Below are 7,249 nucleotides of genomic sequence, written 5' to 3'. Positions count from 1 at the left end.
GAAATGGTCTGACAGGAACAGACAAAGAGCTAGATGACTTGGTGATGCTGTTAAGGCCTCCGCGCGGTGTTGTCTGTTGATTCTTGGCAATCTGTCTAGTGTAGATCTGACTGGAAGTAACGCTGAACTAAACTAATTCAGTAACACCGGCGAAAGGCCGAAACAATCAAATATGTAGTCGACGCTGATGTTGTTCTATAACGATATTTAATAATCAAGAAGGGAATCGTCTGCTGTCAGCTATGTCCGTAAATCTGTATCTATTCTATTGTACTGAAGTCTTCTACTCTACACGAAGCGTCTTCCTTTTTGCGTCGCTTAGAGCGTTCTTCTTTTTTAAAGATCTGTCACGTCACTTGTCGCTAATTAAAACTTTCCCCTTATTCCCGAAACAAATAACTAATTCCTAATCATGTCATAACAACTCCTCTTGCCAATACTTCTGGGGCAGTACCAACTGTTTCACTTTCCTCCCATTCAGTATTGTCTGTCTAAACAGTATGTCATTTTCAACTTTGAACTTTTCCATTGGATTATTATTCTTCTTGTCTTCCACCCTGGCATATATCCTTCCAACTATGTTATCCAACTTTTGCTCCTGTGCAAACCTGGGTATTTCCTTTGTTTCGTCCAAGTCCTCCTGCTCTTCTTTCCTTGAATCATTTTCTTCCGTTTCTGCTAGTTGGTTGTTTTCGAGTCCGTTTCCCCTTGGTTGCTCCATCGTCTCCGTCGCTCCACTCTCTATGCTATTTTCGTGCGCCTCTGCTTTTCTTATCCCCTGTGCTCTTGTCATTACCATGTTGCTCTCGTATGGCGTGGTGTCCGTGATCTGGTTCATCTGTTTATACTTGTTTTGCCATGCTGCTAGCTCCTCTGCAGTGCACTCCTTCACTCCTGGTATATTGCCAATTAACATGTCTTGTCTCATCTCGGGCATTGCGACTCCCTCGCAATATCCAGTGTAGAATGGCGTCTCAATGAAGACCCTAAATGCTTCAAATTCCTTGATGCTTCCGTCCGCAAACTCCACCTTCCTCTGGTACCCTCTATAATCTTGTGGTTCAATGAAGTTACTCCTTATAACGATCGTGTTACAGCCACTATCGCGGACCGCCCGTACCGGCCGCTTATTTATGAACCCTGGGTAAAATGTGAAACTATCACTGTTCCCCTTCACAAAGTACACCCTGTCCACACCTCTGGGTTGCTGCTCTCTGCTTTTACTTCTATTTTCCTTATTTCTGTTATTACTGTAGTTATTGTTACCACTCCGATTGCTGTAATTGTTCCTACCACTGGACCTGCTCTGTGACCTCATGCAGTTCACTGCAATGTGCCCTTTCCTTCCACATGTATAACATGTCACTCCTTTAGCCCTTCCGCTATTACTATTCCCTCTGACGGGTTGTGGCTCTCGCCCTCTGCTTCTACCCCTATCCTTGTTCTCCTGTGTGTATCCCACCAAGTCAATATTTTTCTTGTCTTTATTTGAAAGTGGGTTGCTGGGATACGCCTTTTTATATGTTCTAATAATTTCTGTCACTTCGTCCAACACCTTTGGGTTCCTTTCTTTTACAAAAGACTGCAGCTGGAGATCGCATTTATTGAGAAAATTATCAATCAAGATAAAGTTCCTCAACCCCTCGTAGGTGTTCTCTACATTCTCGAATCCGAGCCATTTCGTGAAGAAGTCTTTCTCTGAGTTGATAGTTGTTTGTGGATCAACTTGGCTGGATGGAGTGTTTTCGTAATACTTCTTTCGGAATGTTGCCGCGTTGTGCCCGTATGCGTTTAGCAGTTCCTTCTTTAGCACCTGATAGCTGTTTTGCATCGAGTGGTCATGGTTTTGGCAAATCGTGAGGGCTTTCCCATGTACAAAGTCCAACAAGATTTCGGACCACTCCTTCTCCTGGACATTAAACTTTGCTAGTTTAATTTCAAATCGTTTCAGATAGTCGCCGATGTCATCTTTGTCTTCCGCAAAAGGCTGTATTTTCTTTTTCATCCATGCGGCGCTACTATGGCTTTCTATGTTGGCACTATTGTTGCTGTTCCCTTCGGTGGGCACACTTACACCAGCCTCTATCCTCATCTGTTCAACCTGAATTCTCACTTTTCTGTCCGCCTCTTCTTTCTTCTCCCTCTCTACACGTTCCGCTTCTCTAACCTTTTCCCTCTCCAACTTTTCTGCCTCTCTAACCTTTTCCCGCTCTATGCGATCTGCTTCTTCTTTTTCTTTTTCTCTGGCTCTTTCAGCTTCTCTGACTCGTTCCCGCTCTCTGCGGTCTGTTTCTGCCGCCACCATCTGCTGCACATAGGCGGCCAGTTCTTTGCCGCGTAGTTCCAGTTCTGTCTTTGCCTCTTGGATTAGCTTTTTCCTAAACTCTTCTAGGTCGTACCCTGGAGCAGTTGCCATATTACTTATTTGTTACTTTACCTCGCTTTTTATTTAAATTATCTTACACAAAAGCCTAATATCTTCTATTACCTATGTTCTATAAATCAAATTATCTTTTGAGCGTACCCTCGCTCCGCGGCTTCCTAATATCTCTTAATTCAAATGAATTAAATTCGTCACTCTACCCTCGGCGTCTAGACTACCAACTTGATACACAGCTGCAACTTTTAACAACTTTTAATAACTTCTGTACTTTCCAAGATACACTTAGTATCCTTGGTACCAGTGTGTAGGCTACACTCTGACCCGACTGAATACGCTGTGCGACACACGCACACTCAACCGACTACGTGTTACTCACACGAGTCGCCGGTAAATAGACCAACCTGTCTATTTACAAATACTAAAATTACAAATGGAATGGGCAATCAGGCTTCACCTCGATTGTTCCCCAGATCTAGTCTAGATTACGCTAGATCTTAGTTACTTCTTACCTGCTTTCACAGCCAGGAGTGTATATAACTTACTCATACACATAAACTATGAAAATAAACTTAAATATGATAAACACCAAACTATAGATCTAGTTCTAATGAATGAGACTTTCGTCTGACAGTAAGACTTAAGACGGGAGTATTACAACCAATTAATACACGTTACTACAAAAAAAAAAAAGCTTAACTAAATGATCCACATTCACACACAGGACGTATATCTGGACCTCTTGCTAGACTACACCTAATTTTTAAGGATATCCCCAATCCACCACGATTTAACCTGGTAGTGATAATCTAGCGAGTGGTCACTTCCCTACAGACTCCAATTATTCTAAGGAGAAAGTAGTTAAATAACACTTGACTTATCTGTCTAAGAAGCTGCGATAACTCCACTGTCAGTCTCGGGTCAACTCTTCCTACGCTAATGTCTGTCCCGGCGGCAAGTCTCACGGCGATGTCTTACCCAGCGGTGAGATAAGGACAGCGAACGTTTCGGCTCTCCAAGGTCCTTCAGTACTGGTCTGCAACGGCTCCGGTTCTTCGGTGGTACGGCGTCTGGTTCTGGTTCACGGTGATCTGTCGTCTGGCTCCGGTTCGTCGGTGACGTAGAGTCTGGTTCCGGTTGCTGGTTCCAAGGCAGGTACGGTGGTTCCAGGTGGTCGTCTGTCCAAAGTGAAACTGGAACGGTCCAACAGTTGACACAGCGACAAAGTCAAAGTCCAGTGCTAAAATACCGGCTATCTGGCTATCTAACGTGTAGCACAGATTCAGCCGAGACGTAGATCAAATTAGCACTACTGTACTTAAGTGCCGTAGGCAGTAAGATGGTTCCTACGTCACAAGTTCTTTGGCGGGCGTGACCTCAACGGTCGATCTTGGCCTTGCAGAGGTGACCTTCACGTTCGTTCTCAAGATGCCGGGCAGGCGATATCTCTTCAGTACGGCTTCGACAGGACGGTTTTCTTCCCTTCCACAAACTGTAGCCTTCTCGATACCGAACTACAGGCTTCAATACGATGCCCCAACGTATGGGCCTTTACAAATTACAAATGTAGATCTAGATCTATATTTCGTTACCTCCTAGGTCTACGATTCCAGGATCTCACTGGCTTTCCTTCGCCGACGTGGCTGTATAATCAGGGTCTAGCTGCAGCCTAGGCCGATGACGTAACTTCTGCCTCCTCCTAACAGAGGGCTTCTATCCTTCTGAACGTTGATGCCAGTGAGCTCCGAGTCTGGGGTCGCCACGTTGTTAAGGCCTCCGCGCGGTGTTGATTCTTGGCAATCTGTCTAGTGTAGATCTGACTGGAAGTAACGCTGAACTAAACTAATTCAGTAACACCGGCGAAAGGCCGAAACAATCAAATATGTAGTCGACGCTGATGTTGTTCTATAACGATATTTAATAATCAAGAAGGGAATCGTCTGCTGTCAGCTATGTCCGTAAATCTGTATCTATTCTATTGTACTGAAGTCTTCTACTCTACACGAAGCGTCTTCCTTTTTGCGTCGCTTAGAGCGTTCTTCTTTTTTAAAGATCTGTCACGTCACTTGTCGCTAATTAAAACTTTCCCCTTATTCCCGAAACAAATAACTAATTCCTAATCATGTCATAACAATGCGCATAGACAAGACCTCTCCAGCATATGGCATGCAAATCAATGCTATAAAAACGCAAATTATGACCAATAGAGAACAAGTCTTTAAAAGGGACATCAGTATTGGAGGTGGAAAACTGGCAAGTAGGCCTATCAGAAGTTTTCAATACCTCGGAGCTATCATTCAGATGTAGAAACTAAACTTGACTACTGGCCAACCCACAGCAGCACTTGTGAAGCATAGCCCTAGGCACTAAAGTCGGACTGACGCGCTCCTTGGTCAAGGCGACATTCTTGTATGCTTGCGAATCCTGGATGCTCGCTGGAGAGTTAGACAGAAGGATCCTAACCATGGAATAGAAATGTTATTGGAGGATCTTAGGTATAACCTACAAATATCCCATCACAAACGAGGAAATTCGAACAGTCTCACAATGGCTATTCGACTCTACGATAACCTGATGACCAATGTAAAAAAAACAAAAAAACGCAAACGGTAAAGGCCATTACTAAAAGTCCTCAGGGCTTGATAAGACCTTCCTACAGGGAATAGTAGCCTATCGTGGAAAATAAATTAAGAGAGGCCGAGAAAGCGATCAGAATTGAGACATCAAAGAATGGACGGGTCTGCTATCATTGAAAGGCACTACTGGTCAAGAAAAAAAAAGAGGAATAAATATCAACGGTCGACAGATCATTTGAGGTGCCCTAACGGTCCAATAGACGTAAGCAGTGTTTCCCAAACTTTTTCCTTAACGGAACACTTCGCTCTGTGGCATTTTACGTCTCGAGAGACGATCTTTCCCCTTTGCAACTTCTTGTGTGGCTAAAGAGGCCAATCCTTGATACACAGCTGCGGTCACAGGTTGGGCATATATAATCATCGGGCGCCGTTGCATTTTCACCCTTCTTTCTGCTGCTGTTGTGTATGGCATTTGCAATCCGAGACCCTTCCTTTATGCTCTCTCTCCATGTGGATCTGTCCAGTGCCACTAGTGTCGATTTTGAAGATCTTCATGTCGCGTTTGCATACATCCTTATACCGTAAAAGTGGGCTACCAGCGGATCCCCATGCCTTCTGTTAAATCGCCATACAGAACACTTCGCAAATCCTGAGTATGTAGCGGAACACTTTGCTTTTTAGATAGATTAATTCACCTATTATAGTAGCTGACTAAAGAATAAATGAAGGTGAAGAAGACTTTGGCCGCATACTGATCAAACAACTGAACATCGTCTTATTTCTACCCCACTAACTTCCTTCGGGAACTGTAGGCCTATACATTTTATCGTTTATGAGTGCTTTAATTTAAAGTGCTTTAAACCAGAAGAATTGAAAGGCTGAATTTTACTGCTAGCTGTTGCAGAAAAAAAGAAACAAAGTGAAAGACGGACATTTTCTTTAGCTAAAATGCCTGAAGGACTTATATGTAATAAGACGTACGCAACCTCTTTTCATAAGCTCAATATGCCAATGCTACATAGGCCTATATGTAGATGTATATGTATATGTAGATCTATAAAATTAAAAAAAAAAACACCAAGGAAGATGAGATTTGACAACAGAGGTCCTACCTCCAGTTCGCCAGTAATATATAGGCCTATATTCGTCGACTGTGACACGGCGTGATAAAGCCAGCAGATGTTAATGACTTGACAAAAGAAAGTTAGGCCTATAGGTGACATATATAGATCTAGAATCTAGATATATAGGCCTAGTTCGTCCATCGTGATTCGATGATGACCACTTTGTCATCCAGGGGGCTGAGGGCTTTGCACTGGGGTTTTATGCCTCCTCATGTGGCTGGTGAGACCTATGTGAGCCCGGAATGTTCGGCCGCACACTGGGCAGGTTATTCCAGCTGAACCTAGTGTCGTGGACCTTGCTTTTCTTTTCTGGCGTTTTTCTTCTGCCAGCATTGTTCTTTTTTCCTCAGCAACCTGTGCGCCAGTTTTCACAGCGCGACGCCATGATGCTCTGTCATGTGCCTCTGTCTCCCAGGTGCCTGGGTCTATGCTGAACGCCTTCAGAGAAGCTTTGAGGTGTCCCTGAAGCGCTTTCTTTTTGACCACCTTGCGAGCGCTTTCCTTCGCTTAGTTGGCCATACAAGAGTCGTTTAGGGATGCGGTGGTCTTCCATTATAATATTCTGTAGACGTGACCTGCCCATCGCAGCTGGGACTGCATCAGAATTGTGTGGATGCTTTGCAGAATCTAAGTTTCAATAACTCGCGCTTTATTATAAATGATATAGACATAGAATGTAGATCTATTATAATTCTAGTAGATAGGCCAAAGTTCTAAAGATGTAAAATCCCCCCCCCCCCCCAGACCCTTCATTTTTCCTTTTTTAGTTTTGTTAATCGTATCACTTAAATCACTTCAGATGTTTAATTCTCTAATTAACATGTACGGCTAGACAAACACATGGATTCGTTTAAGACGTAATTGTCTTGAATATCTTCTTTTAAGAAAGAACGTCTGTAATTTATAATAAGATAAGATAATAATTTATAAGATGACTGGATTTAGATAACTGTTTGAACTTTAACCTCTCCAGGTATTTTTTTGACCTTATGATCTTTAACCTTACTTTCTAGCTCTAGATCTATTTTGGAACGAACATTTTATTTATTTCGTATAATTTTAGCTTTTTTTTTTATATATAGAAACAAAGTTGAATATGTAATTAAATAGATTTAGTTTTCTCGAATTTGTAAAGCTGGACTTGAAGATTTACATTTGTTTTGATGTTT

The sequence above is a fragment of the Biomphalaria glabrata genome, chromosome 1 (assembly GCF_947242115.1).
Source record: "Biomphalaria glabrata chromosome 1, xgBioGlab47.1, whole genome shotgun sequence".
Taxonomy (NCBI): Eukaryota; Metazoa; Mollusca; class Gastropoda; family Planorbidae; genus Biomphalaria; species Biomphalaria glabrata.
The sequence above is the reverse complement of the archived record's forward strand: the minus strand, read 5'-3'. Positions refer to the sequence as shown.